Here is a 13,967-nt window from a genome sequence, read left to right on the forward strand (position 1 = left end):
CAAAGTCTGGTTGACAGCATGTCTATTTATAGTCGAATGTACTGAATATTTGAAGCCCACTGTTGAGACCTCCTTCTCAGAAAAAAAAAGTCTTTCAAAATTTATTGCTCATTGACAATGCACTTAGTCACCCAAGAAATGCGATGAACATTTATAAGGAGATTAATGTTTTCATGTCTGCTAACACAACATTCATTTTGTAGCCCATGGGTCAAGGATTTTTTGGACTTTCAAATTTCGTTTTTTAAGAAATACATTTTGTAAGTCTATAGCTACTATAGATATTAATTTTTCTGTTGGTTCTGGAAAAAGTAAATTGAAAAACTTCTGGAAAAAATTCACCATTTTCGATGCCATTAAGGACAATCATTTTTTACCAAAAAGTCATTCAGGAGCATGAATGAATATTTATGTAACTTTGTGGTTTCAAGACATTTTCTTGGTATTTGTTTCAATTTTTATTCTGTGGTCTGAGAGTATCGTTGGTATGGTTTTGTTGTATTTGAATTTATTGAGAGTTGCTTTATGACTGAACATGTTGTTGTTCTTAGAGTATGTTCCATGTGCATATGAGAAGAATGTCCATTCTGTGTCTGATGGGTTGGAGTTACCCTGTAGAGATCTGTTAGGTCCAATTGTTCAAGTGTCAAATTTAAGTCCAGAATTTTGTTGTTAGTGTTCAGCCTTGGTAATCTGTCTAATGATGTCAGTGGGGTGGTGGAGTCCCCCACTATTATTTAGGTCTTTTTATAGGTCTATAAGTACCTGTTTTATGAATCTGGGTGTGCCAATGTTGGAGGGGTGTATATATTTAGAAGAGTTAAGTCCTCTTGTTGAGTTGAACCTTTTATTATTATGTAATGCCCATCTTTGTCCTTTTTCACTCTTGTTAAAGTCTGTTTTATTTAATGTAAGAATAGTGAGCAATGCTTTTTTTGTGTGTTCCATTTATGTGATAGATGTTTCTCAAACCCTTTACTTTGAGCCTATGGGTGTTATTACATGTGAGATAGATCTCTTGAAGACAGTAGATGAATGGTTATTTTTTTGTTCAGCTTGACACTATGTACCTCTTAAGTGCAGTGTTTAGACCACTTACATTCAAGGTTAATATTGATGTGTGATAACAACAATTTATCATAAAGTTATTAGCTAATTGCTTTGTAGTTTTCATCATGTGGTTACTTTGTAGGGTCAGTGGATTATGTGCTTAAGTGTGTTTCTGTGATAGCAGGTATTATTCTTTTGTTTCCATGTTTAGAACTCCCTTAAGGATGTCTTGAAAGGCTTGTCTAATGGTAATGAATTCCCTTAGGGATTGCTTGTCTGGGGAAGAATTTATTTCTCCTGCACTTATGAAGCTTAGTTTGGTGGGACGTAAAAGTCTTGGTTGGAATTTCTTTAAGAATGCTTTAAATAGCTTCTCAATCTCTCCTGATTTGAAAGATTTCTGCTGAGAAGTCTGCTGTTAGCCTGATAGAGTTCCTGTTGTATGTGATTTGACCTTTTTCTCTAACTGACTTTAAGATATTTTTCTTTAGCATTGTCTTTAAACAGTCTGGTGACTATATGCCTTGTTGATGTTTATTTTGTATAGTATATCACAGATGTTCTCTGGATTTATTGTACCTCTAGCAAGATTTGAGAAATTTTCTTGAAATTATTCCTTCAGATATATTTTCCAGGTTGTTTTCTTTTTTTCCACCTCTCTCAGTAATGCCAATAATTTGTAGGTTTACTTGCCTTACATTATTCTATATTTCTCAAATACTTTATTCATTTTTAAAAATTATTTTTTCTTTATTTTTGTCTGACTTGGTTAGTTTGAAAGATGGATCTTCAAGCTGTAAAACTTTTTCTTCTACTCAGTTTAGTTCATTGACAAAGCTTTCAATTATATCTTGAAATGTCTTAAGTGAACTTTTCAATTCCAGAAATTAAGCTCCAGAAGCTTAATTTCTTTTTAAGATGTTTATTTCTTCCTTCATTTTCAAGAGGGAAATTTAAAAAATTATTTGAAATACATGAAAACAGAGACATAACATACAGAATATCTGGGATGCAGTGTTAAAAGGAAAGTTTATAGCACTAAATGGCTACCTCAAAAAGTTAGAAATATAAAAAATTAACAATGTAAAGTCACATCTAGAGGAACTCGAAAAAAAAGAAAAAAATGAACCACAAAGCTAGCAAAGGAAAAGAAATAACTAAAATCAGAGCAGAACGGAATGAAATTGAGACTCAAAAATGTATACAAAGAATCAACAAAACTCAAAGTTGGTTGTTTGAAAGGATAAACAAGACCAACCAACTGCTACCTAAATTTACAAAGACAAAAAGAGAGAAGATCCAAACAACCACAATCAGAAATGACAATGGTGACATTGCAACTTGTCCTTCACAAATGCAAAAGAAAAAAGAAAAAAAAAATTCTTAGAGACTATTCTGAACACCTCTGTGCACACAAACTAGAAAATCTGGAGGAAGTGGATAAATTCCTGAAAACACAGTATCTTAATATTGAATCAAGAAGAAATGGAAACCCTGAACTGAACAATATTGAGTTCTGAAATTGAACCAGTAATAATAATAATAATAATAACAATAATAAAACACACCCACTGACAGCAATGACAACAGCAACAATCCATCTGACACTAGAGCAGATGGAATCACAGCCAAATTCTATCAGATGTGCAAAGAAGAGCTGGCACCAATGCTACTGAAACATTGCAAAAAAATACCAAGAGGAGTGACTCCTTCTTAATTCATTCTATGATGCCAGCATCACCCTTACACCAAAACCTGACAATGACACAATGAGAAAAGAAAGCTACAGGCCAATATTCCTGACGAGCATAGACACAAAAATTCTCAATAAAACACTAGCACACTAAATCCAGCAGCACATGAAAATGTTAATTCACCATGATCAAGTAGGCTTTATTTCTGGGAGACAAAGTTGGTCCGACATACACAAATCAATAAATGTGTTTCACCATATTAACAGAATTAAAAGCAAAGACCGTGTGATCATCTCCATAGATATAAAAAAAGCTTTCCATACAGAAAGTCTACATCCTTTAATAATATAAACCCTCAAGAAACTAGGCATCAAAGGAACATATCTCAAAATAATATAAACCATGCATGACAAATCCACAGCCAACATTGTACTAAATGGGCAAAAACTGGAAGCATTTCACTTGAGAACTGGAAAAAGATAAAGATTACTACTCTCACAATTGCTATTTAACATAGATCTGGAAATTCTTGCCAGAGCAATGAGGTAAAAGAAATAAAAGGGATCCAAATAGGAAAAGAAAAAAATCAAACTATTTTTCTTCTCTGACAGTATAATTTTATAGCTAGGAAACCCTAAAGACTCTGCCAAAAGGCTCCTGCAACTGATAACCTACTTCGGTAAACTTTCAGAATACAAAATCAATGTATAAAAAATCAGTAGTATTTCTATACACCAATAACATTCAAGCGGAGCCAAATCAAGAACACAATCCCATTTACAAAAACTATCAAAACAAAAGCCTAGGAATGCATCTCACCAAGGAGAGAAAAAATCTTTACAAGGAGAACTACAAAACGTTGGTAAAAGAAATTATAGATGACACACAATGGAAAAGCGTTCCATGCTCATGAATTGGAAGAATCAGTATCATTAAAATGGCCATACTACTCAGAGCAATCTGCAAATTCAATCCTATTCCTATCATGTTACTAATGGCATTTTTTCAAAAAGCAATTCTAAATTTTATAAGTAGCCAAAAAGGAGCTCAAACAGCCCAATGGATACTAAGCAAAAAAAGAAAAGCCAAATTAGAAGGGTAGAAATAACCAAAATAGACATGGCACTGGTACAAAAAAACCAGACACATAGACCAATGTAACAGAATAGAGAACCCAGAAATAAAGCTGCACACTAACAGCCATCTAATTTTCTTTTCTTTTCTTTTCTTTTTTTTTTTCTTGAGATGGAGTTTCGCTGTTGTTACCCAGACTGGAGTGCAATGGCACGATCTTGGCTAACCACAACCTCCGCCTTCTGGGTTCAAGCAATTCTCCTGTCTCAGCCTCCCAAGTAGCTGGGACTACAGGTGCGCACCACCATGCCCAGCTAATTTTTGTATTTTTAGTAGAGACGGGGTTTCACCTTGTTGACCAGGATGGTCTCGATCTTTTTACCTTGTGATCCGCCTGCCTCGGCCTCCCAAAGTGCTGGGATTATAGGCATGAGCCACCGCACCAGCCATCTAATTTTCAACAAAGTCGACATTAGCAATGGTGGAAGGACTCCTATTCAATAAACGGTGCTAGCATAGCTGGCTAGGCATATGCAGAAGAATGAAACTGGACTTCTATCTTTCACCATATACAAAAATTAACTCAAGATGAATTGAGGATTTAAATGTAAGATCTCAAAATATAAGAATATTACAAGAAAAGCTAGAAAACACCATTCTGAACCTTGGCCTTGGGAAAGAATTTATAACTGAGTCTTCAAAAGCAACTACAAAATATATGTATTGACACATGGGACCTAATTAAACTACTAAGTTTCTGCACAGCAAAAAAGCTACCAACAGAGTCAGCAAACAACCTACAGAATGGTAGAAAATATTTGCAAACTATGCATACAAATAAGATCTAATATCCAGAATCTGTAAGGAACTTATATAATCAAACAAGCAAAAAACAACCCCATTAAAAAGTGAGCAAAGGACATAAGGAAACACTTTTCAAAAGAAAACATACAAGCATCCAACAAGCATTAAAAAAATGTTCAACATCACTAATCATCAGAGAAATGCAAATCAAAACCACAATGAGGTATCATCTCACAATCGTCAGAATGGCCATTATTAAAAAGTCAAAAAACAATAGATGCTGGTAGGGCTGCAGAGAAATAGGAATGCTTGTACCTTGTTGGTGGGAATATAAATTAGTTCAGCCACTGTGGAAAGGCATTTGGTGATTTCCAAAATTACTTAAAATAGAATTGTCACTTGACCCAGCAGTCCTGTTTAACTGGGCATGTATCCAAAATAAAATAAATTGTTCTACCAAAAAAATACATGCTAATATGTATCATTGCAGCACTATTCACAATAGCAAAGATGTGGAACCTAGATGCCAATCAACCGTAGATTACATAAAGAAAATGTGGTACATATACATTGTAGATTAATACACAGAAGAATGAAGTCATGTTCTTTGCAGCAACATGGATGCAGCTGAAGGCCATTATCCTAAGTGAATTAATGTGAGAACAGAAAACAAGCTACCACATATTCTCACTTATGAGTGTAAGCTAAACAGTGGGCACTCATGGACATAGGATGGCAACTGGGGACTCTTAGAGTGGGGACAAAAGGAAGAAGGCAAGGGTTGAAAAACTATTTTGGACTATTTGGACTACTTGCTCAGTACCCAAGTGATAAGATTAATTGAGCTCTAAATCTCAGTATCATGTGATAGACCCATGTAACAAACCTGCACATTTACCCCCAAATCTAAAATAAAAGTTGAAATTATAAAAAAATAAAAATAACATTTATGATTAGTGGGAGGAGGTCAAAATATCAATATTGACCAGAGTTTGGAAGAAGTTGATTCCAACCCTCATGGATGACTTTGAAGGGTTCAAGACCAGTGTACAAGTTAACTGCAGATGTGGTGGAAATAACAAGAGAACTAGAATTAGATGTGGAGTCTGAAGATGTGACTGAAATACTGCAATCTCACGATGAAACTTGAATGGTGAAAGAGTTGCTTTTATGGATGAGCAAAGAAAGTGATTTCCTGAGATAGAAATTGTTACTGAGGAATATGCTGCGAATGTAGTTGAAACAATAACAAAAGAAGGATATTTCATAAACATAGTTCATAAAGCAGTGGCAGGATTTGAGAAGGTTGACTTCAATTTTGAAGGAAATTCTGCTATGGGTAAAGTGCTATTAAATAGCATTGCATGCTACAGAGAAATCTTTTGTGCAAAGTAGAGTCAATCAATGTAGCAAACTTCAATGTTGTCTTATTTTGAAAAATTGCCACAGCCATCCACCATTCAGCAACCATCACCCTGATCAATCAGTAGCCATCAACAAGGCAAGACCCTTGCCTTGTTGCAAAAATGTTATGACTTGCTCAAGATTCAGATGATGATTAGCATTTTTAGCAATATTTTTATTACAATATGTACATTGTGCTTTTTACATACAATATTATTGCACACTTAATAGACTATAGTATAGTGCAAACATGACTTTTATATGCACTCAGAAACCAAAAATGTGTGACGTGCCTTATTGAGATATTCACTTTATTGCAGTGTTCTGGAATCAGACCTACAATATCTCTGAGGTCTGCCTGTACCTTACTGCATCACTTGAATTAGGCTCAAAGGTTGGCATCAGTTTCTCTAGGATGTCTTCATTGTCACACTTTGGTGGTGGCAACTCCCCAACATATTTTGGGAAATTTTAAAAGGAGAATCCCCAAATGGAGCCTCCATAGTTCTGGTTGGTCTAACCTAGGTTAGGTGCTTACATCTGGATTTGTGGCCTGGGAGATGAAAGGCACTGATTGCCTTCACCTGGCTTCATTCTCCACTCTTGGAGCTGAGAAGTGGTGTTAGCTTCATCATGAACGTGAAGGCTGAGAGTAGGGGAGTATATTCCTCTTAAGGCAAATACAAGGTGCTCCTGCCATTGGAGTAAGACTCAGTGGTGGGCAGCAGCACCAACAACTACCACAAAATAACCACAGTCATGTCTTCTCTTTGTCTGCTTTTCCTGTTTTCTCACACTGCCAACTCTGCTCCCTTTGCATTCCCTCAGTACCTCTGTTTTGATGAGTTTTCCAAAAGAAATCAAGGTGTGTGATGTGGGTGGTTTTCTCCCAAACCTGATCTCTCGATCTTTCATATTTTTGTAAGGACTCCATGGAATGCTTTGTATGCCTCAAGCTTAAAAATACTATTTCTAAAAATAGTCCTTTTTTTTTCTCCTGTGCCATCTGCATGTCTCCTTTGTATTGCCAAAAACATTCTCACACATGTTCATTTATACAAATAGAACTGAGATTATTCCCATTAGTAGACACTAATTTCCATTTATACTTCTTAGCCTAAAAAGTGAGATTAGGAGCAGACTATACAGGAAAAAAGAGAAGAGCAAAAATGGTATATGTGGTAAGGAATGGAAAGATATCACTTCTATGCGCTACAGGTCACATACCCCTATATTATGGGAATTGTACTTGGTCATGTCTATTTTATAGGTTTGAAGTTCAAAGAACTAGATAACTGTATAACCTCAGTACTTCATTTGTTATTTTTATGAGTGAAAATAATAATTTGGAGGGGCACTAAACATTTTTTTGAGAAATGAAGTGAGGAGGTGTGTTTCCTTAATTAGTTTATCTAAGGAGATTTGATGTCATATCAGCTCTTACATTTGAGATTTGTACTTTTATTTAGAAAGAAGACAAGTGAGGAATTACATATAACAGTCCGTCTTTTTAGTATTAAATTCATCTTTTCTGATATGTTACATAGAACATCCTTATGTACACAGGAGTATAATATCACCATAATGCTTATTCTGGGGAGTTATCACATTTTTTCTTATTTGATCAAACACCTGGGAAACATTAATTATCCTAACGTAAATTTCTGTACAAACTAATCACCACTATTTTCTTGCATTCTTAATCTCAGATGGTAGAAAAGAAATAACTCCCCCCATCAAAAAAAAAAAAAGCCCACAAACACCTATAAATTTTATGGCAAAAAAATGCTTTGCAATGCTCATATGGTATATGATTCAATGTCTGTGGCAATGTTGGTAGCTAGCTGAAAGGAAAAGATGTTTATCAGAATCCATGAGGTGTGCACCTTTGCTTTCTGTCCCACAGCCTCTACAATGATGTCATTTTTTTTTTTTTTTTTTTTTTTTTTTGCTGTATGGCAAGAATTGCTCTCTGAAAATTTGGTGTAAATTCAGGGAATAGGAGAGGTATACAGATGTGTGGTTGGTAAGCAGAAGGTGGGAAGGAAAAGGATATTATCATTTATTAAACTTCTAGATACTGTGTAGGCGTACTTCCTAAATCTTCTCACATTATTCATCATAACAACTCTAAGAAATGGTTATAATTATTATGATCATTTTACAGTTGAAAATCCATGGCTCAGATAAGTTAGAAACCTTGCCCAAAGCAAGATAGTAGCAGAGCTGAGATTTGAGGTGAGACCTCTAACTGTAAAACCCATACACTTCTTCCTGATTGCATGGCCAACATGGTACTTCTAAGACTTGCAGCTTTTTCTTAAAAAAATAAAGATTTGTCTGGCTTCCTGTGACTCAGGCTGACTTTTCATGCATTTTGAAAAGAAGTACATGCCCATGGAAGAGTTAACAAAGGAAGTGATGCTAGAAAGGATGATGCTTTTCCCTTTGTTAGCTGATTCCTTCTTTACTATTATGGGATGCTTTGTATCCACCAAATATTTATCAACTGGTGATGAAGGGCGATAATGTTCTAGTAGAGTCTGTGTGCCTGAATTCTACCAATTCATGGTAGGATGACATGCGAACTGTAACTCAAATCGCAACTTAAAGTATCTGCTTAAAAAGCCCCACAAAAACTTGAAGAGATTGCCAAATACCATGGAGGAAAAACCACTTCTGGGAATAAAATGTTGTAATCTGTCTTTAGCTACTCCTGTGATCAAGTGTAAAATTTGGATATCTGCAAATAAGCATGTGTTTATTCACAATTAGAAAAAGAGATTCAACATTTTAGACGAACCTGGTAAAAATTTCTCTATAAAACATCACTTACACAATCTTTGCTTTGTCTGAATAATGCATACTAGCTATTGTAAGTTATCAACATTGTGATTTTCACCTCTTCCAACATGCTCCTATAAAGCTATGATCTCTTATAATGTTGCCAAGCCTTTTCAGAAGATTCTCTGGCTTAAATTTATATTTGCTTATTATGGAGTAGAAAAAATCATCTGAAATTTGATCATGACTTCTGGGAAATGGAGTCTTTTACTTCTCATCTTATTTTCTATAAGTTAAAGAAAATAGAAAACTTTCTATGTGTAAGTGATACCATTAAATGTGGTTTACATTCAGAAAGACAGCTCTTGATGGTATGAACTGCACTGGCCTTTGCATAGAAAGACACAGAGAGACAAAACAATGAGTGCCTCTCCATAAGTAAGATGTTATAACTCCATTATATCAGAGTTCTAATGAATAAGTTTACTTTTCTTCACTAGGAAAACATGAATCACTTTATAAATCTCTTTTGTAAATTGTATCAAATTTAAGATTTTTTTCTCTTGGGTTAGAGGAAGAATTTTAGGTATTTCTGATGGGAAAAAGGAATTATTTGTTTAACTAATCGGTTTGCTCAGTCAGGCTTTTGTTACATAAAGAAGGTTACCCAAAGGTAAAGTGTGAAGCAACTTATACTAACTGTTGTTTGTATTAGTCATGGTTCTCCAAAGAAACAGAACCAATAGGATCTATGCATATCTATGAGGAGATTTATTTTGAGAATTAGCTTATGTGACTTTGGAGGCCTAGAAGTCCCATCCTCTACCATGTGCAAACTGGAGAACCAGGAGAACCAGTGGTGTAATCCAGCCTGACTTAGAAGGCCTGAGAATGTGGGGAGCCAAGGATGTAACTTTTAGTCCGAGGCCAAAGGCTTGAGAACTGGGGCATGGGGCATTGCTGTTAAGTTCCAGAGTCCAAAGATCTGAGAACCTGAACCTCTGATTTCTGAGGGCAAGAAAAAACAATGTCCCAGATCAAAGTGTGTGTGTGTGTGTGTGTGTGTGAGAGAGAGAGAGAGAGAGAGAGAGAGAGAGAGAGAGAGAGAGAGAATATGAATTTGCCCTTCCTCTGCCTTTTGTTCTATTTGAGTCCTCAACAGATTGGATGCTGCTCATCTGCATTGTTAGGGACAGATCTTCTTTACCCAGTCTGCTGATTCAAATGGCAATCTCACAAACATCCAGAAATAATATTGTATTAGCTGTGGTCCTCCCACTTCTCTGCCTCCCAAGTAGTGGGAAAAGAGGAGCATACCACCACAACCTGGCTAACTTTTGTATTTGCAGAGATGGAGTTTCACCATGTTGCTCAGTCTGGTCTTGAATTTCTGGGCTGAAGTGATCCACCCTTCTCGACCTCTTAAAGTGCTGGGATTATTAGGAGTGAGCCACCCCACTGGGCCGGAAAATGCCAGCCAGTAGAAAGAATAAAATTCTGTTATTTGTGGCAGCATGGGTGAACCTAGAGGACATTATGTTAAGTGAAATCAGCCAGGCAGAGGAAGACAAATACCATCTGATCTCACTCACATGTGGACACACAAAAAAAATGATTTCACAGAAGTAGAGAGTAGAACAGCAGTTACCAGATGATGGGGAAGGGAGAGAGTAGGGGGCGATTGGGACAGAAGAGTTAAGGGGTCCAAAGTTACAGGAAGTAGTTCTGGTGTTCCATTGCACAGTAGGGTGGTTATGGTTAACAATATTGTATTTCATATTTCACAATGGCTAGAAAAGGGGGTTTTGAGTGTTTTCGCCACAAAGAAATAATAAATGTATGAGGTGATGAATATGCTAAATACTCTCATTTGATCATTATGCAATGTATATATGTATTGAAACATTACACTGTACCAGGTAAGTATGTACAATTATTATGTGTCAAATAAAAAAATAAATTAAGAGTCCAGGCACAGTGGCTGATGCCTGTAATCTCAGCACTTTGGGAGGTCAGTGCGGGATCACCTGAGGTCAGGAGTTTGAGACCAGCCTGAGAAATTGTGAAATCTCATCTCTACAAAAATATGAAAATTAGCTGGGTGTGGTGGTGCGCTCTTGTAATCCCAGCTACTTGGGAGGCCAAGGCACAAGAATTTCTTGAACTCAGGAGGTGGATGTTGCAGTGAGCCAAGATCATGCCATTGCACTCCAGCCTGGGCAATAAAGCAAGACTCTGTCTCAAAATAAATAAACTAACTAATTAAAAAATGTTAGATCACTTCTCTGCATTATGGTTTCTTATTTTACTAAGAATAAAAATAAAATGTTTCTTAGAATAACCTCCAAAGCCAACTCCAAATTTCTTTAACCTATTCTCTTTATTTTCTCTAATCCAGGTATCCGCAGATTCTTCCACAAATCCCACCTCAGGGCTTTGGAACTTTATTTCCTCTGCTGAGAATGCAGTTCTTCCATATATCTTCTGACTTGTACATGTACTTCCTTCCAGAATGGACTTAACTCTCACCTCATCAGAGATGCCTCTCTGAGTAAAATAGCATTGCCTCACCTGGTCTCCATCCTATGTGTAATATACTTTTCTTCATAGAATCTAAGTAGCTGGGATATTATTATCTTTGATGTTGATGCTGTTGTTATCTTGTGTCTCCCCTAATAGAATGTAGGCTCCATGATGGCAGGAACTATTTTTTTTAATTGTATTGCCAGCATAGGGAATGGTTCTTTAATTCTAGTTGACTCTCAGTAGGTTTTTCCAATTTTAAATGATGAAGAAGATAAATGAATAAATGAATGAATGAGAGATGTGAAATGTGTTCAAGCTCAGTGGTTCACTAAATGTAAGTAATTTACAGATCACAGTAGATAGAAGAGAAACAATAGGTAACAGACAGCCATGGCATATTTCTGGTTGGATTCAGAACAGAGTTATCAGGGAAATAATATATATATGAGAACTTGCTTATTTCCTCATATGGTTTGGTTGTGTCCCCACCAAATCTCATCTTAAATTATAACTTCCACAATTCCCATATGTTGTGGGAGGAACCCTTTGGGAGGTAATTGAATTATGGGGGTAGCTTTTTTCTGTGCTGTTTTTGTGATGGTGAATGAGTCTCAGGAGACCTGATGGTTTTAAAAATGGGAGTTTCCCTGCACAAGCTCCCTCTTTTCCTGCTTCCATCCATATAAGACTTGACTTGCTCCTCCTTGCCTTCCACCATGATTGCGAGGCCTCTCCAGCCATATGGAACTGTAAGTCCATTACACCTCTTTTTCTTCTGATAAAGACAGTCTCAGGCATGTCTTTATCAGCAGTGTGAAAATAGACTAACATACTTCCGCAGAGAAATAACTTCCATGTTGGAACAGTTTCAGCTGAAGTTTAGAATTTGGAAGTTTCAAAATGTGAAGTCCCACTGATTCTGAGCATCCTCCCTTAACTGGTCTTACTGTATGGTAATAAATATCTATTTAGTCTGCTCTACTGAACTACCTCTATTCAACTAATTTGAAAGACAATGTGTTAGTTTGCTGGAGCCATTATAACAAATATCACAGACTGAGTAGTTTTAATTTTTTAAAATTTATTTATTTAACTTTAGGTGCATACTATATTTGGCATTTCTCCCCATGTTATCCCTCCCCACCCCTTGATGTCTCTCCCCTATCCCCCCAACTGCCCCCAGTGTGTGATGCTCCTCTCCCTGAGTCCACGTGTTCTCATTGTTCAACATCCACCTATGAGTGAGAATATGCGGTGTTTGGCTTTCTGTTCTTGTGTCAGTTTTCTGAGAATGATGGTTTCCAGATTCATTCAAGTCCTTACAAAGGACACAAAATTATTTTTTATGGCTGCATAGTATTCCATGGTGTATATGTACCACATTTTCTTTGTCCGGTCTATCACTGATGGGCATTTGGGTTGGTTACGGGTCTTTGCTATTATACACAGGGCTGCAATGAACATATGTGTGCATATGTCTTTATAGTAGAATGATTTATAGTTCTTTGGGTATATACCCAGTAGTGGGATTGCTGGGTCAAATGAAATTTCTAGAATTTCTATTTCTAGATCCTTGAGAAATCGCCACACTGTCTTCCACAATGATTTTAACAACAGACATTTGTTTTCTCACAATTCTGATGGCCAGAAGTCTGAGATCAAGGTTTCATCTGGGTTGATTTTTTTTTTCTGAGGCCTCTCCTTTAGGCTTTTAAATGGCCAACTATTTCTTCTGTCTTCACATAATCTTTCTTCTGTGTGTGTATATGTCTTTATCTCCTGTTTTCATAAGTACATTAGTCATCTTGGATTAGGGCCAGTCATCTTGGATTTTGTCCTGTTTTCATCAGTATACCAGTCATCTTGGGTTAGAGTCATTCTGAAGCACAAAGTGTTAGGACTTCAATACAGAAATTTAGGGAGAACACAATTAAACCAGTATAGACGCTTTACCTTGCAACTGTATAGAGATGAGTCTTCTTGAAAAGAATTGAACTCACATTATGGGAGAAAATGTATGCAAACTTACATGCAGTTACAACTGTATGTCTATTTAGACTCATTCCCATGCATCCATATATACATATATAGTAATACCTAATATCTGAGAATAATTAGCACATCTTTTATAATAAACAAGTTGCCAGTATGAAATTTATTTATTATTTATAAACTCAGACTTACTCCTCTTTCTTTTTTCCTTATCCTGTTTCTCCAGTTTTATTTTAATATAATATCATTCACATCAAATTAGTTGAGATGTTAATTAGTTAATTTCTGTTAGCAAAGCTATGTGAATGTCATTCTAAAAATTATGCATTGAATTATAAAATCTGAAGTTTAACTATATAGCATTTCTGAAATTTACTCTTTGTTTAATACCGGAAAACAAACAAAGCTCTTAGTGAGGACTGGGTAAAGATGAAACCATGATTCTCAAAGTGTGTTCTACAGAGACTTGAGCAAGGAAAGAGGAGCAGGGAATATAATTTTTCCCAAGACCTTGAAGGAGCTTTGTGAGGCCAAACTGTTTTTCTAATACTGAGACAATATTTGTCTCTTTTTCTGTTGGCATTTTTACTGGTGTTTTGAAAGCAATGGAGAGTTAATCTATTGATGCTGAAACCTCAA

The 13,967-nt window shown here is 36.0% G+C and overlaps 1 long non-coding RNA gene across 1 annotated transcript in view; it reads left to right on the forward strand.

Moving 5' to 3' along the window:
* LOC103793351 (uncharacterized) overlaps positions 1 to 13,476 on the forward strand; it is a 175,088-nt gene extending 161,612 nt beyond the window's left edge. The window contains exon 7 of the long non-coding RNA XR_008481670.2: positions 11,209 to 13,476. This is a non-coding gene — a long non-coding RNA (uncharacterized LOC103793351). The remainder of the gene's footprint in view (positions 1 to 11,208) is intronic.
* Positions 13,477 to 13,967: the final 491 nt, after the last annotated feature.

This window comes from Callithrix jacchus, chromosome 5, assembly GCF_049354715.1.
Source record: "Callithrix jacchus isolate 240 chromosome 5, calJac240_pri, whole genome shotgun sequence".
Lineage (NCBI taxonomy): Eukaryota > Metazoa > Chordata > Mammalia > Primates > Cebidae > Callithrix > Callithrix jacchus.